This window comes from Ambystoma mexicanum, chromosome 3p (genome assembly GCF_040938575.1).
Source record: "Ambystoma mexicanum isolate Mex_15411 chromosome 3p, UKY_AmexF1_1, whole genome shotgun sequence".
NCBI classification, from domain to species: Eukaryota; Metazoa; Chordata; class Amphibia; order Caudata; family Ambystomatidae; genus Ambystoma; species Ambystoma mexicanum.
Genome location: NC_090925.1, coordinates 413,584,600 through 413,612,588, shown reverse-complemented (window position 1 = coordinate 413,612,588; position 27,989 = coordinate 413,584,600). Strand labels below are relative to the sequence as shown.

Below are 27,989 nucleotides of genomic sequence, written 5' to 3'. Positions count from 1 at the left end.
TAAAGCTTTTGACTCCGTTAAGTGGCCATGGCTGCTGGCAGCCCTGGGAGGTTATGGAATAGGGTTGGGTTATATCAGGTGGGCGAAAATGCTATACAGTGAGCCGTTAGCCAGAGTTCGAACGGGATCGGTGATAGCCAAGAGATGGTAGCTTAGTAGAGGTACCAGGCAGGGGTGCCCCTGGTCCCCAATGCTTTACATTCTAGCCCTGGAGCCCCTAGCAATATACCTCAGGCAACAATACGATATGATAGGTATTGAGGTTGGGGAGGAGCGGCATCTAATATCCTTATATGCAGATTATTTATTATTATACTTGAAATACCCAGAAGAGAATCTTCAATATATCCTTGAAGTGATGGTGAAATACGCGGGGTTGTCCGGCATAGCGGTAAATCCCCAAAAATCCATTTTATTCCCCCTAGGTAGCTACAAGGGGACCCCGGAGGAAAGGTTGCCGGTGTTACAGATACCCTGGGAGATTGGTTCTTTCCGTTACCTTGGCATAGATGTGTATCACACCGCAGAAGAGGAACATGAGCACAACACCGTGGAAGCTGTTGAGAAAATCCAGAAATGCATGAAGGTTTGGGGGAAGTTGTCCCTAGCTATGAAGGGAAGGGGGGCAATGCTTAAGATGGTGGTCCTACCTAGGCTTTTACATTATTTTAACAATATCCCACATATGATACCCAAGAAGTTCTTCGCTAAACTGAATAGTGCGTGCACAGACTTCCTGTGGCATGGTACCCGGAATAGAGTAGCGCTATGCAAGTTGCAGAACTTCTATGAAAAGGGAGGTATCAGGCTGCCCAATTTTGAGGTCTACTACATAGCAAGTCAATTACAATATGTGGCCAATTGGCTCTCCGACTAAGCGTCCCCTGAACATAGGTTGTTTGGGCGGGTTTGTACCCCATTTTACATAAAGGAAATGATATGGTTGCCTGAAACAGACATGAAGGAGCGCCCTTAGATGATGATGTTGGGGTGGAAAATGTGGCGTCGAGCGTGTCGGATGATGGAGCACCCATTCCCATGCTCCCCGCAAGTACCGCTGGTCGCATTAGCAGGAGGGGACAAGCAGCTGAGGGTGATTATCAGAACCTACTGGGAATCGGTGGGACTGGTGATGTTAGGGGACATCTGGCAAGAGGGGACCATTAGAGATTTCGAAGAACTTGGAGAGGAGGCAGGATTACATACTGGCCAATATGTTACATACCATAGGATGGTCCAGAAAATTCTGAAAACGTGGCCTGAAACAGTGTTAGCAGAGGAACCAGATGCTACTGTGGGGGTAATATATGACACAGAAGGGGGTCATGAGATTTCTAGATTGTATGAGATGGTGATGACCAAGGTTGGGAAGGAATTGACACATTTGAGACTTGATTGGGAGGAGGAGGTGGGGGCCCCGATGGGAGATGGGATGTTGGAACGCGCCTTGGGATATCACAAGAACGTGTCAAGAAACGCCAGACTTAAACAAATACAGTTGTACATAACGCATAGGGCATGCATGACCCCTCTGAAGATATCCAAGTTCCGGAACGCAGGGCGACAGGCGTGCCCTAAGTGCGACATGGAAAACGCTGACATGACGCACATGTTTTGGTCATGCCCAGTAATTGAAGGTTTCTGGGGTGAAGTGGCACAAAAATTAGCGACAAAAGGGGTCACGCTTGTCATAGATACGGCTTGGGCCTGCTTGCTGGGAGGGTTCCCCAGACCACGGAAAATTAAACATGTTGAGAAACTGAGAAAGTTGGCATATGTGTTAGCAAAACGGAGGATCGCCATGGGATGGAAGAAGTGTCACAAGCCACGGGTGGAGGTGTGGTGGAGGGAGTTACAGAAATGGGCGGAGGCTGAAACGGTAGTATGGCAGGAGGCGAGCAGCATGAGTGGGGAGGAAGAAGTAGGTACCTTGATGGCATGGAAACTATTAATAGCGGAACTGTTCGGATCTATATCGGACCCGATTGAATCCGAAGATAGTGAGACCCAGCCACATGTAGCAGATACTGAACGAGAAGTACAAATAGGCTCATAATGGAGGGAGGGACTTGGGGAGCAGTGGCAAACTGGAAATACAAATGGGGTTTTATTGGAATTGTTGTAAATTACACTGCGTGTTGGGTTTGTTTGTATTGCTGTTTGGTTTGAATAAAATTAATAAACTATTTAAAAAAAAAACTATCACAGTTCTAGCATGTGGAATCATTCAGTATTTACAATGTTGTGTCACACCACACACCTAGCTCACAGCCAGCAGTTGTCACTTTCAGGGGCTGTGATTGTCATGGCAGAATGCCATGGTGCCTGTTTTGGGATTATGCATTGCTCTAATGCATGTGCTCTTATGGTTGGTTAGTTGTACCACAGAAGGTTTCTGTTGTCTGACTTTTTTCCATGACAGCGTCATATACCTGTGTACATGCCATTACTACCATCAGTGTTACATTTTTATGGTGCAGTGTTGTACTTTGTGGTTGAATCCATACAGATACAAAATGTTGCATTGTGTTACATGTAGTCGTGTGTGTGCTGTTAGGCTGTCTGTTGGGGCAATGTGCGCTTGCAAATTCATGCAGCATTCTCCATTATGTCCAAGTCAGGTGGGTTGTAGACAGTCATTTGTGTTGTGAAGGGGCAGGTCCTGCATGTGCAGGGCATTAACAGGACATGCATTTTTAGTTGTGGCTATGCACCCCCCTTTCAGAATGCATCTCTGTAGTCCTGCAAGATCAATTTGTGTGATGGCACTTGTATTCACCCACTATCCAAATCCGTGGGCCTCTGTGCCTCTCCATGTATCCAGGCAGTGTGCTGTTGTGCAGGCCCAAGGCATCATGGGTGGAACCAGGGATGCGGGCACAGCAGTGTTTGATGAAGAGGTCAGGATCCCAGCTGACGTAGACATTGAGGGAGCGATACTGCTTCCAGTTGCAGTATACCCCTTCATGTGCCTGGGGGTCACCAACGCCACATGGGCACAGTTGAGGGCGGCAATGGCATTGGGCGTTTGAGCAACTGCATAAAACTGTGCCTTCATGACATGCTGCTGTGCCAGCTGATGGGCTGGGAGATGTACTGGGACACATGGCACAGGAGGGCATCCAGCACCTGCACAAGCAAGTTGGAAAATGTGGGCTGCGACATATCGTGCAGCATGGCTACTGAATGCTGGAAGGTGCCAGTTGCCAGGCATTGCACGACAGACACAAGCTTCAACAGTGGGGGTACAGCTGTTCTTATGTTTATCCTGCTCTCTAGGTCATCCAGGTTTAAGGTGAGCAGCTCAGCTATGGTCTCCCTTTTCAGCCAGTACAGGGTGACCAGCTGGTTGTCAGTCAAGGTGTAGGGTGAGGGCCTGACCTGGGGTATGGGCGCTCGCCTTACATGGCATCTCCTCCTCATTGTCCTCTTTGCACCCTGTTAACTGTGCTGATCTTCCTGCCTCTCTAGGCAAATTCGCAGCATATGCATGTCCCATTTTGGAATGGGCAAGGTGTGTGTCTTGTGTAGCCTTCTTGAGTGTATTGGGTGCACCTGTGGCTTAATTTCTGGCATCTGTTTGCATTGTAACTGCATCGTGTTTTTGGCAGAATTACCGCCCATTTTCTATGGTATTTCGGCAGTATTTTTATGGTATTACCGAAATTGACCTTTTACAATTGACCTTTTGCACAATTTACCTAATTATAGTGGTCCTAATTGACATTCTGCACAATTGACCTTTATATTATTTTAGTTATTTTATATATGTATGGTTCTAAGTGATTTTACCAAACCCAAAGGTTCGACTTCCCAAAAGTTTTTTAATTTTTTTATTTCCTGCAAATATATATGTGGATGGAAGCCCCCCACACCCGCTTACCTTACCCCTATACATATAAATATGCAGGAAATTGGGGGTTGAACTTTTGGGAGTCGAACTTTTGGGGTTAGGTAAAATTGTACTATACCTATATGTATTGGGTTGGTTTTAGATTATAAATAATATAAGGGGATTGGGTGGGGTATTGCAGGGGTTTTTGGATTGGGTGGGGAGATGCGGGGGATTGCCCCCCGCATATATGTCCTAATTGACCTTCTAAATTAGGTCAATTCTCTCGAGGTCAATTCTCCTGAGGTCAATTGTGAAAAGGTCAATTAGTATACAACCGTATTTCTACTTGTAATACAACAGAAATACGTGCAGAAATTTTGCCAGCTTAAATAGCCCTGGCGTTAATTTTGATGGATGTTGGTGGTAATTTTGCTGATGTTAGTTCTTCCGGGGCTAATTCTGCTTGCGGAATTAGCCCTGACTCCTTTTCCGGCGGAATGGTAAAGTGGTGGTAATTCCGTTACCGCCAGTTTTACCATATACAGCCAAACTCATAATCAGCCCCAATGCTGCTCCCTGGGATATGCTTAAGGGTCAGGCATTGCGTGATGTTTGTTCTGCTACACCTATGATTTTCGTGAATTACAGCACTGGGCTCACAACCAATTAATTTCCAATAATTGGTGACCTGTATGTTGAAAGACAAATCGCAGTTCCACATACCTCTCTGCATTTTTGTTTCCTTGCTTGAGAAGAAATGTGCATGTATTCAGGAGACGGCAATGTGGGTAGATGTGGCACTTGAGCTGCCTGCACTAATGCGGCTTATCATACCTGAGGGTGACAGTGCGCCGATTTAGCATCTGTGTTACACTACCTTAGGCACACACTGTATTGTTTCTGTTTTTGTAATGACAGCCTCAGAGTCATTTCTCCTCATGCATTTTAATGGAGCTACTCCATGGCTTCAGCGCAGTGGTAGCCGTAGGAGCGAACCTGCATCTTCAATCTTCAATTAACCAAATATTTACTCCAGCGCTAACCTGATTAGCCGCACCTCCTCCCCAGAGAGCAATTACATGTGCCTTATATCGTTTACACACATGCATTGCAGGCGGAAATCAAGACATTGAAATTGTTCTGCCTATTTCCCCGGGATGTGACTCGGCGCGCGTTCTCCTGGATGCGGGGCTTGTCTGCGCCCTCCGCCGTTCCTATTAGTTGGGGTAATTGAGCTGATTCGTCAGCGCGCTCTCTGCTTCCCGCCTGCAAAGCGCACGTAGGGCGGTATTTATTTATAGCGAGTCTGAGGTGTCAGACAACCCAAATGCGTGCTGCTAACAACCCACTACCCAGCGCTTCCAGAGAGCATTTCAAACTTTTGTATTTCCATACAGACAGCACACGCTCTCCAGCCCCGCCTTCAACCTACAGTACATTGCGCACTCATTTTAAATTCTCCATATCTGCCGTGTAAACACAGCCCAATTATCGCAGCACTTTAGGACGTCTCCACCTCCTCCCTTTGGCAGAACCATGGTCCACCTAACGAGAATTACACACACACACACACACACACACACAGGCCTCACCAACATTCTCCCCCTGCTGCACCCCTCCCTCCCTGTGTGTGGTCCCACTTACTTTCCCCTCGCTCCTTTTCTTTCCTTCAGCAGACTAAGCAATGGATACCCGTGGTGGGGGCACAAGGCTAGGCTCTCTGAGAATACTACTGTGGTGATTTGGCACAGTACAAAAGCCTTTTAACATAATATAAGCTCGGAGCTCTGCATAATCAGTATTGGGTCATAATGAAGTGTTAAGGATAAGTTAAGTCTCACAAAGAGCGTGTCAAATGCAGAGAATTACTAAAATATTGAGTTACTGAAGCATAGATTTAACAAACAATATTAACATTTGATTTTAACAGAGGACAGAAGGGGGACATGTGTGTGCAAAGTAAATATTGAAACGGAAGGAGAATAATATTTATGATGTTTATACTTGCTGCCATATCCCTCTTCTTTCCCCCGATGCTTGCTAGTGAGGTGGCGTCCACGTGGATTTGGAGGTCCTGAATAAGGTGAGTGGTGCAGGAGGTGGGAGGAGGGGTTGAGAGAGTTTCGGGGAGGTGAAGATGTGGAACCCCCCTACTTTGAAGGATTAGGTAGGGGTTGGGGCAGAAGTGTGCACCGCCTTCCATGAAGCAGGTCATGGTGGGTAATGAGGGAAAGTGTTCTGTGACCTTCACTTTAAGGGAAAGGCCGGTGCAGTAAATGTCACCACAGTAAAGACATGATCTCTGGCTCTGCATAGACTTCGGTTGAACAATGGTGTCATTGGACATGGAGAGTTGTTTAATTGGAGTGTTGTAAATGTTTCCCACTAATATGTGGCAGTGACCGAGCATAGCGAGGGAGTGCTCAAACCCACCAATGGGGTACATGGATTCTGTCCGGCAAACATTTTAAAAAAGATGAGTTAAAATGGTGCATTTTACAGCATACTTTCTGCAAATAATTGTGTCATAGTTTGCATTCGGTTTTGTACGGTAACACAGAAAGCAAGCAAGTCACCAATAGTACACAGAAGCATTTTCCAACTTATTTTCTTGATGCCTTTGCCCACAATAAATGCCAGTATAAAAACACATTTTCATGCTGGCTATGCCAGCCATGCATGTCCACTGAGGCTGCACCAATATATGCAAGTAATGACATATAAGAACATACTCCTATTGGCTTTGCCAATAAAATATATCCAGCATAGCTGCACCAATGTAGGCCAGTCTAGTCACATGATAACATTATCATGTTTGCTTTAACCTTGATGGCAGTGCAAAATGCCTTGCCACAGCCCAAAAATAACCCGGCTGGCTGCACCAATTTAAGCCAGTCTAGCAACGTAATAACACTTATGTTTGCTTTACCCTTGAAGCTGAGTAACAAATGCCATTCCACACTAAGAACATATAAGCAGACTGGCTGCTGCAATGTATGCAAGTCTAGCAATGTAATAACACTCATCCTGGCTTTGAATTACATTTTATGCCATGGTAAGAAAATATAACCAAGCTGGCTGCTATGGTCTACTGTACAAAGGTAGACCTCACCTCTCTCAAATCTGAAGCACGATCCCCAGCACACTAAAGCAAAGAACCACACATTCATTCAGCATTCCTACACATTAACTCAACAACATTCATACACTCTCTTTCACCCACGCAACAATACAACATACACTCTCTCTTTCACACACACCCATACAACATATATTCTGTCTTTCATGAGTGCACTCTAACAACATACACTTATTCATTCACATGTTGTCATGCACACATGTACATACACCGATACATACATTTTGTTTTACTTACCTGCAGGCCCGGTCTAAAGTACGTTTGTCTCAGGCTTCCACACCGGATCTCTGGCTCCAGCTTAGCAGAAACATGAAACAGGGAGAGCTTTCTGGTTCCTGCACATGCACGCAAGAGACGGAGCGCTCCCTTCTCGATGAACCAGACCATGTGAATGTGTGCGGAGGTGCAGGAGTTCCCCTAAGTACTTCTAGAACTGCAATACCCCAGCCTGCATCCATTGGGCCATAGAAGTCTGGGAAAGTAGAAACACTCCTTGCTTGGCGTCGTTCAGTGGACATGTGGGCTGGGGTACAAGAACTGCTGAGGGAAACTAGAGTTCCCTTTGACAGTGAAAGCCAGGCCAGGAGCGTTCAGTGTTTTCACAGGGATGGCTTTGCTCATCCATAACGGGTAGCGGGTTGGTGCCCCATCGCCCATAATGGAGAAACCATCTTGACCAGTGTAGCAGTATGTTGCCTTCTTGAATTAGTTGACCTGTCATTTTAACAATAAGGTGGCACCAGGGACACTTTCCACTAAATCTGCATTAATCCCTAGAGGCTGGCCCTTCACCCCAAAAGATGAAACAAATTAGTATACGGCAAATTTGCCAAATGACCATTACACTCCTTCCACCCTCCATTTTCTCTGCTCTCTCCACATGCACTCTGACTCACTTTCTCTTTAACCACCCGTCCTCGCTCACTCTGCTGCTCTACTCACACACTTACTCATTTTCTCTTTCTCTTTCGACCCTCACTCACTCTCTCTTACACTTGCAAGGCCCATAGGACATGTGCAATGTACCACGAACTGTCAAAGGGAAATGTTGTTTCCATTTGAAAGTTCAAGCCAGCCAGGCGCGCTCCCTCAGCTGCTTGTTGAAGCTAAGGGAGTGCTTAGTGTTGATACCCAATCGCCTATAATGGACAAGCCGCCCCTGCTCAAGTGAATTATTCTTCAGTGTGAACTGCTCCTGTCCCTTATGCATTTCCCTCCCCCAATCAGTGACGGGAATGCATTTTAAAATGTTTTTGGAAAACAAGAAACATGGTATTTCTGTATTTCTAAAATTCCTTATGTTTACTATGCTATTAGTTTACCAGAGTAGGACTAGTAAACTCAAAACCACGCAGAAGTTCTCAGATACCACCATGCAGTGGTGGTAATTACTGCATGTGGAAATGCAGGCCAGAATACAGCAACAAATAACTTGTACAACCTTTAGTAGGGAGCAGTTTATCAATGCCTCTGGAACCTCGCTCGAGAAAGTGTAACAACCCAAAAGTGGGTGGAACGCCCTTAAGCATGGTGTATGGCGTGTCTATTCTGTGTAACTTACGTTAAGCAAGGATGTCCTTTGCTGCACCACAGGAGAAGACAGTCAAAGTGGCTCAATGCTTCAAAGAGTATGTGAAGACCATTCCCGACAATGGGCCTCATTCCAAGTCCGGCATTAACCCGCGGGTGCCAGCGGCGGTGGCCAGCGGACTTTAACACTATTTCCGCCGCCTGAGATCCCGGTGCCATTACGGCGGCCCCGGGATATCAGGCGACGGAAAAAAAATGTTAGTCCTCATTCCCACGATGGGGACTCAGAAGCACCGGCACTGCTTCCATGACAAATGTGTCTACTGTGGCAGATGCGCTCGGTAGGTCAGACCTGCCTGGTGCATCTGCACCAGCAGGCAGAGTTGTAGTCTGCCGGTACGCTGCTACCAGCACCCTTGTTTCCGGACGGGCAGACTCGTAATGAGGCCCAATGTGTACGACACACAGAAATGATTGGTAACCAGTGTAGGTGTTTTGAAAGTACGAAAGACGCCACCACATTAGAAGTCTCCAGTATTTCAGTACCCCACATCCTTATTTTCATCTGGCTGAGGTTAATTATCAGGCAATTGTTACCCACCCAAATGGTGAGTTTGATCTCTTACGTCTTCAAGGAGCCTAGGGATGTCCTTGGCCTGCCTGGAATAAACGAGGCATAATCTCTGTGTCATCAGCATCATTTCAACACTACAGGCTATGCCTTCGGGTGATGTTACTCAGCAGCCAGAAACATGAATTCAGCAACAAAGAGGTTAGGACTGATCCATGCGACAAACACAGGCAGAGCCCACTGATGAGACATGGGAACCCATGATTATCCATTGGGCCCCACACTGCAGAAAAGTGAAGATAACAACCTAAAGCCTGAGATATGGTCAGCAGTCAGTGGCCATGAGCAAGTCATCTGCTCTGTGGGCCAGGCTGGCCATTGGATGACTTCTGCTAGATAGGCCAGACTCTATGCTCTGGCTCCCATTCACCACAACTAATAGACTACAAAATATCCAGAAGAAAGCTTCCAGAGTGGTCATCACCAGTAAGGCTCTGGTGTCGAGTGAGCCCCCGAGGAATGTGATGGTGGGGCTGCTTGTCATGGGACATGTTGGTGTAACTGCATCCGCATTCCCAAACATGTACAATGGGAGATTTCCTACCGGCCGTCTCACCCCTCAGGATGCAGGTGTGCTGCGCTTGATTTCAATTGCAGGGTGTGGACCATCCCCAGTTGGAGCCCCGGAAAGTCCTCCAGTTGGGATTCCACTGCTGAAAGCACGCTAGAAAAGCAGACCATGGACATGGCGCTTGCAGGCCGTCTCCAGGTCCCATGGCCGGCAGCCTGCTAGACAGACTCTCTGTTGTGGGGCTGGGCAGGCAGAGCCCAAATGCTTTGTTTTTTCAAACACATTTGCGGAAGTAGAGTGAGTCTGCTGTTTTTCGCACAAGACCCCAAGGAGAATTCTCTGGTTTTGGGGTGGTAGTGATGTGATGGTTTAGCCTTGCCGTAGTGCGGTAGCAAGTTCATGACCTGCAGGGGTCCTACACCTGTGCACAATAATTCGCAGCGTTGTTTGATTCAGGACTGCATACAAATACAGGGCTAGCCCCAGGTGTGTGCAGTCTTTGCAGATATACAAGGCCCAACACTTAAGGGTGCCCCACGGGCACCAGCTGCCGTGTGTATACTATATAATACAGATTCTTTTGTGTTTTCAGCGTGTCCCCGCAAGGCCAGCCATCCTGTGACGTCCCAAACCCCTGTTACACTCTGGAGACAAATACCACCCCCTCTCCTTGCCTCCCAAGCAGCCCACTAGATGGACCGCGCGGAGGGAGGGGGGGTGGGCCACAACTCCCCACTCACTTTGTTAGTGTTGCTGTGCCTTTAATGTGAGAGATATTTTGTATATGATGGTTCATTTAAGCAGCCAATGTTTTGGGCAACACCTTCTTAACGTTCCAGTGATAAGAATGTTTATCCTGAAAGCACACACAAGGCACAGTTAGCTGCTCAAATTGCTACGTTCGTCGCAAAAAGTTTTAACCAATCGCCCTTATTTTCTCGTGTGCCTATTTGACACACCAAAAAGTGTTTATTTTTCTGTAAAATGTTGCATTTCCGCACATAATGTATGAAGTGTGCCTTTGTAAAACAATTAAAAACAACAAGGTTATCGTTTCACAGATTATATTTTCTTTTGTGTCTTTTTAAGTACTGAAACCCTCAGCCCATTTTTATAGCCTTCCAGGGAAATGAATTCTTGTATTTTAAGTCTTTGATTCAAGATGGAGAAACATAAGACTACCATCACACTCTTTTTGCTTAACATATTTCTCTAAGGATTTCTTTATTTGTCTAAGTACTTTATTATGGCTGGTGTACTTTTTAAAACAGTGCATTGTTAAAATCCAAAATAAGGGAAGTTAAGAGGGCAAATGGACGATGATGATTTGTCAGGGCTGTGGGAAGGGAGGTTGCCGTCCTGGCGGCTACAGGGGTTATTTTCTGTGGCCCAGGCATGAATTGGTTAACATTTGGATGTCTGCGAAATTGTTTAGTCTCACTTCCTCAAGACCTTCGGTAAGTAGGCTCTTCCTCCATCACACTATAAGGCAATCCAACAGTAGAGGCACTCTGCCCTGTCTGCCCTAAGCCCAATTTCTGTTCTGAAGTCCACACCTGCATCCTGAGGGTGTTTACTGCAGCTTTTCTGCCAAAATTAGAAGTTTCTAGAACTGATTCAGCTCAAAATGTCTGCTACTATATAAAAAAAGCCTCAAGTATGCTATTGCCACATACTTATTAATAACAGTGACCATTTATATAATGGATATCACAAAGTTTATTTGTCTCTTGTGTGAGACAGGCATGGTATCAAGAGACGACACAGACAATTGAAACACAGTTTTAAACCTTTATTCTCAATGCTCAGGATGGGGGTAATGCCTAACTTGCCCTAACTATACGATGGGAATGTTCCCTAAAGTTTGTCAGTCCAAAACAAAATACTATCTGTGTCAAAACCTATGCGTGTTCTCACTTCTACAGAATAATAGGGTGAATGGAATTTGGCCAACTCAATAGTGTTCAAAGTAACTTTAATGTGACAATGGAGCTTTTCTGCAGCTCCCTTCCCCAAGTTTAAGGCACTTAGGAGTATAAAGTTCCACAAGTCTCTCACCTGGCAAAGAAAAGTTCACTTGGCGCAAAGTTCACTTAGCAAAAAGTTACTTGGCAAAATAAGTTCACTGTATCTTTTCCTGGTATGTTCCCCTTTCTGAACCAATTCCTTTTAGCTTTTCCTTAGTTAGATCATGCAGCTCCGTGCTTTCAATTGGGCTCCCCTGGTCGTGGCGCAGTTGTCAGACCGCACAGTCCACTGATTGCAGGTCACACAGCCAGGTGCTTTATCCTTAATAGAGTTCTCTGTTTCTTATACTGCAGTCTCTGCAGCCAATCTGGATCAATCTCCCACCTGGTGTCCAGCCCAATGCTTTTCCAACAATCTTTGCTTATTTTGAGGTATCTGCGGCCAGCCTGAATCAATCTCCTGCCTGCCTGGTGGCCACCCCAATGCTTTTCTTTCCTTATTCTGGGATTTCTGCAGCCATCCTGGATTAATCTCCCGCCTGATGGCCACCTGAAGGCTTTTCCAACACACTTTGTTTGTTGTCAACACTTTTCTATCAGTTTTAGCAATTTTGCTCCCACCTCATTTTTCGCACAGTTCCCCCTTTTTAGGATCTCTATTTCGCTCACTTTTTGTGTCAACGCACACCTGCACTCTTTGCAGACACCTTCTTTCTTACACAGAGTCAATCAAGAACATGTATTCATACACGCGACCACTCTGCCACTATCTATCCTTGTAATTCAATTTGTCAATTCTACCCAACGCATCTCCAGTCTTGCACGTTTAGTCTGCAACGTTGCATCTTGCTTGCTTGCTTCAATACACACTTGGCTCTTACTGCGCTTCACTCACCAGAGGTGTTTTCTTCATTCTTGGGTTAACGTCTTTGTTATCTGAGGTTCTCCCCACCTGCCCCTCAGACATTCATGGGCTCCTGTCCTGGCCCAGGGGAACAAGCATTTAATTTTAACGATGTTTGAAGGGATCAGCACGCCTCCTGGCTGACTTCTTTGGACTTCTCTTCTTTGCTGGAAACAGGGGTCATTAGCCATGCTTCTTCCGGATGCTTCCTAACACAGACCCTCAGTGTCTCAGCATCCCTGTTTCTTCCAGCTAGTCCTGGGCAGCCACAGCTCCTCAGCTCTCCTTGCAAATATCTCTCTTTGCTGATTGCTAGGGTTCCTTTTATACTCTCCTGAAGACTTGATAAGCTGCAGGTGTGCATGGTTGATTTCAATTGCAGGACCCTGCCTGACCTTGTCAGTGGGACATGGCCTATGATGATGTCGATGTGCCTTTATATGCATCTTCTTTGACCCAGTACCATAGTGTTGTTCCTCATGGGAAACCTGTACTCCTCTTGATTTCCTCTTCTTCGTCACAGTACTTGATTGATACTTGGGGAAAAGAAGACTGTGGGCCTCATTACGAGTTTGGAGGTAGCCATGCCGCTATTTGCGGCATAGCTGCCTCCAAACTTGGGTCCGTGTCCGGGTTCCCTGAATGGGGACTTACCGGGTCATTCCAACCTTGAAGGACCCGGTGTTTCCCCATTCAGGGAAGCCATCCCCATTCCCATTCGAGCCCCCATAGGGCTCAATGGGAATGGGGAGGGAGCTAATAACAGGCCCGCTATTAGCTCCCTGGTCCCTTAGCGGGACCCGCTAAAGGACCTCGGAATGCAGTGGTAAGGGGTTAACGGCACTGGCATCCTTACTGGCACCATTAACCCCTTACTGCCGCACTCAGAATGAGGCCCTGTGTATCTCATGATAAGAAGGTGGTTCTAGTTCTTTTACTCTGGTTCCATCAGTAAATGTGTTTAACAGGGAAGGAAAAGATTGGGTATCACAGTAGTTTATGATATTAAAGGGACAGGAGGATAAGTCTGTGTTATAGTTTAAAAAAGGGGTTTTACATTCCCTTGCTTTCCTCCAAGTGTGAGTGTTTGACAGAAGGTCTTGGGGTCGGGTAGGACATGCATTACAATATCCTTATTATTATTATTATTATTATTATAAAATGCAAGGGCAGCATTCAAATTGGCTTCTGAGAGTAGCAAGAGCACCAACAAGCTCTTCAACATCAACACTGTTTGCCTATAGTGGATCAGACGCATTATGTGTACCATATCCTACCATCTTTCATAGAGACACAAACAATGTACAGGTTTGAACCATTGGAACAAATACAATTTTCCCTTTTTAGAGGGTGGATTTCTTCAAAATCAGGCATTTCCAGTAATCTGAGATTAAAGCAGGTTCCACGGGGTAAGATTAAGGAAGGGGCATCACATTTCTAGATATGATAAAATCTTGACGGGGGAGCATTAGGATTATAGAGCCAACCAACATTGGCAATGTGATTTAGAAATCAACATTTCTAATAAAATATGAATGAAAATATGTCCACTTGGATAAAACCAAATCCATCAAACAATAATTAAAATACACACAGTAAAAATAACGTAACGGTTGCAAAAATGAAAATCTATGATGACAAGCACAAAAAGTCAGAGCAGTTGAAACGAATACTTAAAAGTTCTCAACTATCTAAAATATTTAACTGTATAAGAATAGTTATCCTGACGAACATGGCCCTCCTTAAAGACATTAACATAGCCCAAGCAAACGACAGGGAATCTGGTTGTAATAAAAATAACACAGCAAGGTGGCACTGATTAAAATTAAAGTACCTAAGCACTGGAAAATATTGATGATAGTCTGATTTTATCATAGGCAGGACAAAAGATTACAAAATGCAAAACATCCCCCAACACATACCCACACAAGGGGCAGCTCTTACTGCTGGGAAAACCTTTCCAATTAGCCGTATGAGCACAAAGCCTTACGCAATTAAAATAAGCCTGAGTAATCAGCCACCAATCAGATTTTTGGAAACTCAGATTAAGAAAGAATTGCAGTGAGTTCACCTGGCTAATGGATGCAATCAATCGATTAGCTGCTTCCCATAATTCAGTGGACTCATGCTGTTCTTTAACCAAAATACTAAAAGAAGTCACATCGAAAAGGTTCTCCAAATTGGACAATAAGATATCAGGAGGAAAAAGTGAAGGTGCATTCAGGGAAGAGACCTTTTTCCATACATACTGCAACCAAGGAATCCTGGACCAATGACCCCTATCCAGTAGAAATGTTATAATTAAATGGGATAGACCTGCTTTGCCATTGGTCTAAATGCAAAGCCAGTGGAAAATCGGGGCCACAACCCAGTCATCTTCCAAATAACTGATACCCAGTTCAGTATGCAAGGGAAAATTAGGCACGGAAACAGGAAGGCACAGGATTTCTTTAAAGAAAAGATTTTCCTACACCTGTATAGCTGTTGGAGAAAACTATACCCCACAGTGAGGCCCCATCATTGGTCACTGCCTTCGCCTTTGCCAAATATACTTGACACCCTTGACAGATGGCAATGAAACGTGAACGGCCCCCCAAGGCTTGGCTCATCTTAATTTTTTGTTTGGACATTTGTGCGGAACCAGAGACCACAGCAGAACATTGGATGCCCAGATAGTTGAATTCCTGGACTCTTGAAATAACTTCTCCATTGCATAACATAGGATTCATCTTAATTTGCTTTTTACCCTTCCCACAAGCCATCACTTCAGACTTCTCAGTGTTAATCTTCAAGTCTAAGGGCCTCATTACGACTTTGGAGGCAGCCATGGCGCTATTAGCGCCATGGCTGCCTCCAAAATCTTGTCTGGGTCCAGGTTCCCCGAATGGGGAATTACCAGGCCATTCCGAGTTTGGAGGGCCTGTAATTCCTCCTTCAGCCAACCCAGGCCCGGTCCTTCCCCATTCCCATTCGAGCCCCCATAGGGCTCAATGGGAATGGGGAGGGAGCTAACAATGGGCTCGTCATTTACGGGCCCGTTGTTAGCTCTCTGGTTCCCTCGAGGAACCCGCTATGGACGTCTGGAAAAACCAGACGTCCAGAGCGGGTCCCGCGAGGGAACCTCGTAATAGTGCAGAGTGGGTTTAACGGCGCCCGCACCATTACCGGTGCCGTTAAACCCATTCCTCACTACTCGTAATGAGGCCCTAAATCATTCATAAAACCTGAATAGGCATGTAATAGCTTTTGGAGGGTGTTAAGATGGATTTCCTAACCCTGTCCTGGTGGGCAGAGGTTCAGTTTCTTGGAACAGGGTAACCTTCTGGACAAGCCAGACCAATTAAGGTAGCATTGGCGGTGGTCAAGACTAGGTCTCAGGAGGGGTGAGAGTGATCGAAACTCTACAATGAGCACACACAGTAAACAACACGACAAAATACTCTCAGTCAGATGTATGTATCAAAAATACATATACATTTATTAAAGGCCTTTTACGTCAAACACAAGATGAAACCACAGTAATTATTAACAATCTAACACAACCAAATAGTAGGGAATATATATACAGTAACTATTAACCTAAAGTGATATTGAACAAGTAGAAATCCGCAGCCTGAAACAGAAGAGGGTCAGACAGTGCAAATATACTTTAGGCAGTTCTTCAGCAAACCAAACCCTAACTAATAGGCAGTCCTATCCCTACAAAGTGTGGAGCCTTGTGCCCATAAGCTACGTTCAGCATGGCAGCACTCGATTGTGCGTTAAAGTACAAAACGGGTCTCTTCAAGGGGCTGTAGTGGCTCAGGAAGGTGGGTGAGGTGACGAAGAATAAAGCTTGTGATTTCCAGGAATCAGGAATAGGATGGTAACACAGGCTACCCTAACAAAGGAGAGTGGCCCTTGAGTGACACTTGTAAACATCTATCGATGCGCCAGGGGACACCGTTAAGTGTAACAAGAACTCACCGACCCTCGACGCAGTCTGGACCAAACTTCACCAGTCAAGTCCAGTTGGCTTGCAGGTTCAAGTTCAGCAGTTGCACGTCTCTCTGGCTTTCAGGGGCTGCGTTCTGGGACCTCAGTCCGTGGTGGGACAGTGGCCTTTTCTCCGCTTCTGGGGAGGGGATCGGGCCAGTTCCACCGCAGGTCATTTTAGGGCACAGGAGGGCACATCAGCAAGGCACCCACGAAGCTCGTCACCACAGCGGGGTGACATGGGTACCGCCTAGGCTCGGGTTTGGGTGAACTCTCCTAATTCCAGATCTAGGAATGCTAGGTGTACGAGTGGGCTGAGTGCCATCTACCAAGAGCTGGAAAAGAACAATGTCCACAACAAGCTACCCTACTTCCAACCACACAGGATGTCAGTAACTCAAAGCCCAAAGGGCACCCACAGGCTGTCAATTCTTGTGTGTACAGCCATACACCAAGTTCAATTATAAAAAACATATTTTAATTAATATACACTTTTACATACATTTTAAAATCAATAAAAAACAAGCCAAGCAGTTACATAAAAAAAAAGTTATTACATCGCGTTTTGAATGAGGCATAAATAATGCAACTCAAGCATCTAACACAGGATGTTAAATGATAATTAGATGCTTTTGTGATGTTAGTAGCACAGGTGACAGCAAAAATCAGTCTCCATCTATAGATCTTTTTCTCATGGGGCGTCAACACAGATTTGTGTTTCTAGGTGTTAAAGAAAACCAGCATTGGTCTTTAATCAGTGATTCTTCAAAACTCGTCTTCAGGAGGCTTAACACAGTGGAAATCAGGGCACATTCACCATTTGCCCTGTGCACCAAACACTAAGGGCCTCATTACATGGTAGGCGGTGGACCAAGGTGCTATTAGGTAAAATACCGGCACCGCCTTGGAGGAAAGGGAAATTACTGCCCTATTCCAACGTTGGCGGGGCGGTAATTCCCCCTTCCCCCATTGCCCTTCCCCATTCCCATTTTTGCCCCATAGGGCATAATGGGAATGGAGAAGATGCTAATTACGGTACCGCAAATTGCGGTACCGTAATTAGCACCCTGGTCCCTTTGCGGGTTGGTTTTTAACGCCTGCTAAAAAGCAGGCGTTAAAGTACCGACCCGCAAAGGGACCTTGTACTAAGGCGGTAAGGGTTAACGGTCACCGGTACCATTACCGGTGACGGTTAACCGTTACCGCCTTCCGTGTAATGAGGCCCTAAGACATAAAAAATTACAAACTTTTAATACAGAACCTAGTGGGTCAAGTTCACGTATTAGAACTATATATGCAGTGTGTGCATTGGTGAGTTACACTAGAACACTAACCTTTTCAGATCTAATTCAGTGTTTGGAGATTCTTTCTTTCATAGTTCTCTCGCTGGTGGGTTTCTCTGCGAGGAATGAACCATTTATGACTGCAAAAAGACTGTAAACTCTATATTTAGTTTTACCTTTGCAAAATATCTTGGAAGCCGCGTTGTGTTTCATGTTTCAATAATTCATTCATTTGGGAATCAGATCTACGTGTTCAAGGATTGATTATCGTATTATTTTCAGATCAACCTGCACTGTAACAAGTTGGTATAACGCTTGTTATAATTTTAGTTCAGTTTATAGGTGTAAATCTTAAATGCTTAAGGTAGCCTGCAGAGCACATGCGCAAACGCATATCCCGTAATTTGATGAAGAATTACGCTTCTTTTCGATATTGCCGTCGTCAGTCTTTCAGTCTTTTTGGCACAGTGTTTCTTTAGGTGATATAAAGAGGAGTAGACATGTCGGTCAATTTCCTCTGTTATATAGAAGAATTACTGTTCTTATGGTTCAAATGTTAATCGGAGTGTATGTACCTCTACAGGTACATACATTAATATGAACTGTTCGCCATATATGATGAATACCTCTTCAATCCAGTTATAATGCGTGGGATGCCGTTGCGATCTTCCTTTTCTGTCCGCACCGTTATGTATGTCTGCTACCACGTCTTACTTGTAAACCATCTAGCTGTGCGTGTAATAGAAAAACACAAAAGCGTCAATTAGATGCAAATATATCAATTTCAATCTGGCCTCCTACATATGGGGCCATATGCCATTGTCCAACATGGTATTTAATTTACTAGATAATTGTTGGCGTTATAGAGATTACGGTCCTAACAGAGGGCAATAGGAGTTCTCGCATCGTCACAGTAGACCAGAATTGGAAACGGTCTTCCCCAACCTTTGGAAAATCAACATTGGTGTCCACTACAGCCTCTATATATAAGGCCATTCGTATATAGAGTAAAAATGACTGGAACCATAACACATCCCTGGAGGACCCCAAGATGTACATCAAAATATTTTGTACACAACCTGTCAGCCCCATAGCGAACACAAGCTTGATTCCTACTGTGTATTTCTTGCAGCATGGTGAATAATTTCCCTGGACATTTCATATTCCCAAGCATGTTCCCAAGCACGGCCGACAGCTTTGCCCTCTTCACCTTGTCAAAGGCCGTACTCAGGTCCATGAAGACTAAAAAGATGGGCTCTCCCTTTAGAAAAATGGAGTGTACAACCACTAGTTACAGATTTAAAGCTTGCTCCGAGGTACTAACCTCTGGTGTAAACCTCAACTATATCCGTTAAGATGGAATTTTCAGAAATCCACTTCTCTAGGTGCCCAAGCACAATCAAATATTTTGAAGGACGAATCTAACCAAGAGATCAGGTGAAAGGACAACAGGCTGGTAGGATTATTTTTTTGAAAATAGGGAAAATAATGACCTGCTTCCAAGATGGAGGATAGTACTCTTCCCAAACGCCCTCTTCTACTCCTCAAGAGAGTGAGGAGGGAGCTCACCCGGCCTTACTACTTTGATAACTGAGGGATAAAAAAAAGCCAGTGGAACTAATTTACTACATGAAGTTTCCCCATTGGTTCTAAGACCTCTGGACAGATTGGAGTTAATCAGATGATTGTGGTGCGGGTGACTAGCAAAAGTAACTACAATAAAATCGCCCCCAATAGTCTTCTCTGTCCTCCCGACCCACCCTACCCTTCTGGTCATCAAAACACAATTCAAATTGATACTTGGTCTCATAAGATTTATATTAACACAATGACTAGTTTTGTTGAACAGGGTGATAGTAGAGTCCATATTTCCTTTCTGCAACACTGAGACATCTATAATGACTCCCACATAGGGCGCCACAGCGGGTGTCAGATTCAAAATATCAGTCTTGCCCAAAACACTAGAAGAAAAACGGGGGCTAGAGTTGGAGCCACAACTATAGAGGAAACCTTCCTCTGAGGACATATAGAATATGACTCTGCCTCCACACAAATAGGGAGTATGGACCTGATTAAACTGCCTGCGGGTTGAACCTCAATGACCTGATTTCCCAAAGGCTCCCTAGCATTTATCAACCTCTTGACTCTAGTTTCAAGAATATTAATGGACAATTATGAAAGAGCTTTCCTATTTTTTGGATGGAATCATCCATGATCGATAAAGTATTCATGACCCCCTGTTTGACATTTTAAAGAGTTGACAATGAGGGTGAGCATAGCTTCCAAAACTCCCTCACCCATTTTAGTCATCATTTCCAATAACAGCATACTCTAATTAGATAAAATATCATGAATGGGACTGAATTTGTTCTCCATTGCAAGATCTAATATAATATTGAATGGAATGCGTCAGAATCTGCATAAAGCCCTGATCAAGACCGCATTTATCTGGGCTCAATACTTTATCATTTTTTAATTGGACTACATATGCCTAGCAAAGACAAAGTGGGAGGCAAGAGGTTTGTGCTTTGTATTTAGGGTAAAAGGACACAGTTATACACATAATGATATAAAATGCTGACATGGAAAGCCACTTACTCATTGTCGCCAGTAAATAAGAAGCTGAAATTAAATGTGTTCATGGGAGAAGGGGGACAACAGAGTAAATGAATCCCTGCAGTTTGTGCCACTCGGAAGGTAGGTTACAGGGTACAAAAACACATTTAATAGTTTTGCTTTTTTGCCCATCACTATCAAGACTTCATAGTTGAAGAAAGTAGGTGGACTCCTCCCTTCAAGAGAAGAACAGTGGTGGAAGGAGTGCATGAAGATCAAGAAAGAGATTTATGCACAAAAGAACCCATAGGCATCTTGAGAATGATGGGAGAAATTTGAAGACTTTGTACAAATGGAAGTGGATTAATTTGGTGCAGATAAATGTGAACTTCATGACAAAAATCAAATGAAATAAAAAATAAACTATAGAATAAAGGTGGCTTTAGGAGTCCATCACTCAATTCAGATTACTTGCCCAGAAGTTATTAAAACATATATTAATAACCACTTAAACACCTTGTAAGCAGCATGGCCTGCAGAATAGAACATCATTAGAGAATGCCCCATATCTGAGTTGAGTGGCATAAGGATGATAGAGTGAAATCCATTATTAATATCTAATATTGAGCTTGAACATTTTTGCCTTGGCCATTAGACCTTAGCTAGCTATTAAAAAGATACAACATTTAATGTATGTGGACCACCCATTGTTTTGTATTCAAACTTAAATAATGGATTATGCTGAATTGAAATCTTCTTGGTAAAGTATGTAGATGTGATCAGAATGCTTTATCACAGTGTAATCATGGAGTTTCCATGATTCTGATTAAAATGGATAACTTTTAATTATTGTAAACTACTTGTCCTGATGGAAAATGGAACAAATGCATACAATTCTTTCAGGTGTTCTCCATTGAGGTGCATTAGGCATGGAACAACTCAAAAACAAAATACTCCCTTTTCTAATAGATAAAGCCTTTTAGAATGCTTTTAGCAGAACTGGAATGCAGAACATTTTTTGGAGACTCAGTGTGTTTTATCGCTTCAATCCAACCCCACCAATTGAAATTTAAAGGAAATAATATATCCAGGGAGTCTTTCAATATATTGATCATTAATGAAGGGAGAATGGATTTCTATAGTTTCTTTAAGAGAAATAGAGAACTCAACACATACATATCTCATCATCTTAGGAGACGATGCAATTTATCTTTTTCTTGTACTTAGACTATTTAGGGAAAACATCTGTTTTATTCAAATTAAGTGTTCAACCTGAACAATAAGACTAATCCTTGACATATGGAATTGCATCAACTGGTTTTGAAACATAACATAACATGGCATCTGGATACGTGGAAAATTAATTTCAATATAATCAAGTTTTAAGATCCCTAAAAGGTTGACACTGCGTGGTGACAAAGCATATGCACTATAGCTAAGAGAAAGGAACATGAGTTTAAAGGCAACCTTGGTGTGTGCCTCTTTCTAGTTAGGAGGGATTAGATAGCACATCTGTTACTAGCTCTACTCAACGTATCTGATCTAGTAGTGTCTCTCTCACACACTGTCTCTGTGCTATATTTTGCTGTCTGTTTCTCTCTGTCTCACTTTGTGTCTGTCTCTTTTTCAGTGGGCAAGAGGTGCATTGTCAGTTGTAGTTCCTCTGTTGTATCTGTTTGTGCAGTCTTGTACACTCTTTCTGTCAGCATGGTCTGTTTGTCACTCTTTTTCTGTATCAGTGTGGTTTGGATCGCTATCTCTCCTTGACCTTTACTTCTATTAGTATGGTCTTACAAGCTCTGATGCCTCTCTCTCAGAGAAGTCTGGTACATTAATGTTCTCTGTGTTAATAGGGTCTTGTTTTGTCTCTCCTTACCATCCCCTCTGTCAGTGTCTCTCTGCCTCTCTCTTTCTCCTTCTCGCTCCATCTTTCGATACCCTCTTTGTCTCTTTCCCTCTCATTCACTCTCCTTATCGCTTCATCAGTCTGTGCATTAGTGCAAGAGTCTTGCCGAGCTTCTCCTTACCCCTGTGTCCTGGACAAAATGAAAGAGGGGCTGAGCAAGGAAGCCTTGCAGTGTTGTATCAATAGTTTGTCGTGTGCGATATGGCATAAGGAACTTTGAGGACTTTTGGATAGGAGGGACTTGTGAGAAACCCGAGGGTGTTCTCATGGATAAACCCTTAAGATATTTTGTTCCGGTGGCCACGGCACAGCTATTGCCTTTGGAACCAGACCCTGGGATAGACCCGTGCGGGAGTATCACCTGGGCAAGGGCTCCTTGGGGCCTGCGGGAGGAATGCCCTCGGGGGAGACACAGTATTCCCCCTTTTCCGACACACCCTTACCCCACAACCCCTCAGTCTACATGGGATATGTTAAACAAGTCCCATCCTACCCGAGTACTTCTCCCTAAGAAAGAAGGCAAGACCCTCATGAGAAGCCAGAACCCATGTAACCACAACCATAAATCTACATTCCGGTGTGGCTTGGACGGCCATGTAAAGGGACATGCTCTCGTGGAGCTCCGCTGATGCTGCAATGATCCTGGAGGAGAAGTGCTTGCACAGGAACCGGCCGGCACCGAAAAATAATGTCCATGCATGTGAAGATGATGGCTACACTCACTGAAACTTTGATGCGTGTGGAGGGTGAGGACACTGAGTTATACTCGTCTGCTTGCTGCGGGCCCCAAATCGGCGAGTGGGACAAAATGGCGGCAGAGACAAAGAGGACAACAGGGGTCACGAGATGTAGGTCTTGTAAAGCCCCTGCATCAAACTCCAAGACCAGCGATTAGAAGCAGACCGCGGCATTTGCCCGGAACGCGCTGTTGCTTCACTGAGGTGGCGCACATCTGAAGGCACACATACCCGGAGCTGGTACAACCTATGGACTGTACATTGCCGAGACTCGTCGAGCAAACTGGTAACCGATGCTGGGCCCGCGGCGTAATCGGATCGAACGCCGGCAGAACCCAGGAAGATTCATTGTGGCAGCGCACCAATAAGGTGGCCGCGGATCCTGGGGCCGACGCGAACGAGCGGGCGGTGGTGGCTACAGTTTTCAAAGCGCAGCGGATTAACTCTGTATACACAGGGAGATGGGATAAATCCCATAGAGACAGGCCAGTTGTGGAGGCCGATGCGAGACACTTGCTGATCCCCTGACACTTAAAGCGGCCCCACTGGGCCTGGGCATTGTGGGCCGGATGGCCTTGTGATCACGGAAGAGGGGGAACAAAGGGAGTGCGGCAAATGGGTGAGCGCACTCGAGCACTAGCCACGGGAGGAACACGACAGAGACCGGGCCACGACACTGAGAGGGTACGAGCACGTGGGAGGACACGGCCCACGCTGGGCGCGAGAGAAGAGAAAAGTACATACTTGGCCTGCTGAGAGTGGTCCGTGACCACGCTGACCTTTGTGCGGAGGGAGGCACGGCAGGCCCTCACCCAGTTAACATAGCAGGATGTCCTCTAAAGTGGTTATACCCAGGATCCGACAGTCCACGATGGAGGCCTACGCCAGGTCGCCCCCAGAGGTGGAGGGGGGCAAGAGCAAGGAGACCCCCACGGCAACGGCGGAGACACCGGGCACGATCCAGGAGGTGCTGGCAGCGATCGCAGACTTAAAGGTGGCCTGGGAGACTAAGTTGGGCCAGGCAATGAAAGAGCTGCAGGAGGGCCTGGACCTCAAGATCGGAGCGGTCCAGGAGGCGGTGAAGACAGGACGTGCGAACGATTGCGGAGCGCACTGGGGCTTTGGAGAAGGAGATGGCCCCGAACACGGAGGCGTGCGCCGCACATGGAAAGGAGCTCCATGCCCTCGTGCAACGGGTGGGCAATCTGGAGGACAGAGCTGAGCAAGCAGAAGGGCACGCCAGACGCAATAACATCCGAATAGTGGGCCTGCCGGAAGGTATGGAAGGGTCAAACCCCACAGAATACATGGAATCCATGCTTTTACAGGCGATAACAGGCGGGGTGCTGACCCAGGGGTTCGCGGTTGAAAGGGCGCACAGGGCCTTGACAAGGAGACCGCCCTCTGGAGCCCCCCCGCGGCCGCTGATCACAAAGATCCTGAACTATCGGGATCGGGAGAAGATCCTCGAATTTTTCCGGAGGGGAGGAACGATTGAAAAGGGTTCAGCAAGAATCACGGCCTACCCAGACTATACGCTGCTTGTACAGCGTAGTAGGATGAACTTTGGATCGGTGAAAAGGAGGCTGAAGGACGCAGGCCATCGCTACATGTTGCTCTACCCAGCCAAGTTGAAAGTGTTTTATAAGAACAGATCCCTTTTTTTCGAGACGCCGACCGAGGCAATGGATTGGCTGGACATGCAGGGCCGACCTCAAGAACCGGATGTCCAGATGGGAGCTGCAAGAGATAAGTAGCAGACGGCTGTGGCACCTAGGGTGACATGGCCAAGACATTGGGACTTGAATATAGAGTTGTATTAAGCTTGTGGGGAGTGTGTTGTAGTATCAACTGGCTGGACCCGCTGGACGCACCAATCCTAAAATAGACGACTGGGAGCTCCTAGGAGGCATCCCTTGTACCCAATAGTAGTATACTTAGTTAGGTCACTGTTAGATCGGTGACGCCCCGCGGGGTCCTAGTCCTCTGCGACGGGACAGGACCAGACGCAGGTGGGCCTGAGATCCAGGGATGGAGCTGCGCATTTGTTGGGGTAGGGCAGGGTGGGGGGAGGGGCTGGGTTGTGTGCAGTGGATGGGAGTTGGGGAACAGGGAGGTGGGAAACTGTTGAGGGGGTAAGGGGGAGAGTCGGAAAACAAACCATCAAGGGAAACATTGAAGGGAGAGGTGGGTTGGGAACAAACCGAGTAGATGGCATCGGGTAATTTCAGAATTGTGACCTGGAATGTACGGGGCCTTAATAGCTATCTGAAACGTAATAAAGTGATGCTGTATTTAAAAAGGATGCACATTGATGTTGCCCTGCTGCAGGAGACTCATCTCACAAGGGAGAAGTTGGAGGTTGTCAGGCGAAAATGGAGGGGACATGTTGTGGGGGCTACGTATTCTGCATACGCTAGAGGGGTTATCACTTGGGTGGCGCCGCATGTGCCACTCCAGGTGCTTAGCTCAACGGTAGACCCAGAGGGCAGAATGGTGGCGGTGACAGGACTCCTGGAGAACAGGGAAGTGCACATCATAAATCTGTACACCCCCAACCATGATACAGCGGCTTATTTCAGGTCCCTTTACAGCAAAATTAGCCCCCTGGCTGGGGGTGCGGTGGTGTGGGGAGGGGACTTTAATTGCACCCTGAAACCCAAAATGGATAGGTCAGTCAACAAAGCTGTGAAGCTGGCGCTGGTGGCCAAAGCCCTGGGACATTGTTAAAAGATCTAGGCCTAGAAGACGTGTGGAGAAGGTTGCATCCAATGGATAGGCAATACTCGCACTATGCAGCGCCACATGACCTGCACACGAGGCTAGATTATGTGTTCGTAGCAGCTGAGATAGCGGGAGAAATGGTGGGAGCGGAATACAAGGCCCGGGTACTATCCGACCACTCGCCTTTGGTGGTAGAGTGGCGACACCAACCCCCCAGAGCGCGGATCCCGACATGGAGACTTAGGACTGAGGCATTACAAGATGAGGGGTTCCGGGAGGATTTGAGGGAGGCCATCGAGGAATATTTTGATATAAACACAGGCAGTGTGCGCTCGTTTGGAACAGTATGGGAGGCGTTCACGGTGGTGGTGCGCGAAGTAGCCATTTCGAAATCTAAAGGGCTCCAGGCGGGCATCGAAAGGGAACTTCAGGAAATGGAAAGGGAGCTGGAGGGTCTCACACGACATGAGGATACCGCCGGGAGAATAGCGATGAGATAAAATACCTACAGTTAACCTGCAGTGGACTCTGGGATAGGCTATGTAGACTAAATTACAAAAATACACGGCGAGGCTACACGCAGGTGGCGATAAGCCGGGCAGATTGCTGGCCTGGCTGTATAAGAGTGAGACCCCCCGCACAGTGATCAGTGAGATAAAGGATGAGGAAGGTCGCATCTGTAATACCCAGGAGGGGGTGAACGAGGAGTTCCTCAAGTTTTACACTTATTTGAGGACGCAGGGGAGGATAGGAGTCAAGACATACTGGACATGTTAGAGGACATAGAGCTGCCCACCCTGGATGACCTAGTACGCGCGGAACTGGACGCCCCTATCACCTCGGAAGAGCTGGAGGTGGTGATCCAACATTTGCCCACGTGTGACGGATAGGTTGCCTAGTGAGTTTTACAAGACATACAAACAGGAACTGCTTCAGCCACTGCTTGCCATGTTCAACGAGGCCTATGAGCAGGGGGAATTGCCATTGTCCCTTTGCGAGGCGATGATCATCCCACTCCTGAAACCAGGCAAGCCGGCCGTGGAGTGTGGGTTTTACAGACCCTTGTCCATGCGGAATCAGGACAGCAAAATACTTACGGCAGTGCTGGCCAATAGGCTGAAGAGGGTGATCGGTAAGCTGATACACCCAGACCAGACGGGATATGTCCCCGGCAGGAACATTACAGATAACCATAGGAGGCTACACCACATCATTGACCACACTGAGGAAGATACGGGTGAGCTGGCTATCGTGTCGCTAGACGCGGTCAAAGCCTTTGACTCGGTGCAATGGCCTTGGTTGAAAGCAGCCCTGAGGGGATGCGGAATGGGACCTGGATATATCAGGTGGGTCCAGTTGTTATACAGCACCCCGGTGGCGAGAGTTAAAACAGGATCCATAATCTCAGATACTTGGCAACTCAGCAGGGGGACCAGACAGGGATGCCCCTGGTCACCCATGCTATACATTCTGGCATTAGAGCCGTTGGCAATATGTCTGAGGCAACAATACGGGGAGGTGGGGATTAGTACAGTAAGTGGTAGACACCTGGTATCGCTGTATGCAGATGACATGCTCCTTTATCTGCGCTATCCGGAGGAGAACCTGCAGTATGTGCTAGAGGTGATGAACCGATATGCCACCCTCTCTGGCATATCGGTGAACCCTAAGAAGTCTAGTCTGTTCCCCTTGGGTAGATATAAGAATGTCCCGTTACAGAGGCTGCCTAGCCTGCCGATACCATGGCAGACTGAGACATTTAGGTATTTGGGAGTAAATATTTACCACAAGATCGAGGCGGAGCACGAACACAATACGGAGAAAGCATTAGAGGGAGTTAAGAACAGCATGGTGTTTTGGTCTAGATTGCCCCTGACTATGATGGGGAGAGCGGCCTTGCTTAAGATGGTGGTCCTGCCCAGACTCCTGCAATTCTTTGTGAACGTCCCGTTCTTGATTCCCAGGAGCCTATTTGTGAGACTTCATAGCGTGTGCAGGGGCTTCATATGGGGTAACTCCAGGAACAGAGTGGCCCTGTGGAAACTCCAGAACCCATGTGACAAGGGGGGCATAGGCCTGCCAAATTTTGAGCTTTATTATCTGGTGGGGCAGCTGCTGTACGTGGCCAGGTGGCTGTCGACTGAAGACTCGGCGGAAGCCAGGCTTCTGCGGGAAGACTCGGCCCCATACTTTTTGAATGAAGTGGTGTGGTTACAAAAGAACAAACTGGTGGGAAGAGGGCGGCTATTGAGGCTGGGCTGGGAGGTTTGGCTCAGAACGTGGAGAATGAT

General features: G+C 46.2%; 1 long non-coding RNA gene across 3 annotated transcripts in view; it reads right to left on the bottom strand.

Annotated features, from left to right (window-relative positions):
• LOC138580506 (uncharacterized) overlaps positions 1-27,989 on the bottom strand; it is a 693,565-nt gene that overhangs the window by 221,003 nt on the left and 444,573 nt on the right. For 2 of the 3 annotated variants that reach the window (XR_011304275.1, XR_011304276.1), the window contains one exon: positions 16,010-18,504. The exons of the other annotated variant lie outside the window; for it this stretch is intronic. This is a non-coding gene — a long non-coding RNA (uncharacterized lncRNA). Of the gene's footprint in view, positions 1-16,009; positions 18,505-27,989 lie in introns of those variants that run through there. 3 annotated transcript variants of the gene reach the window in all.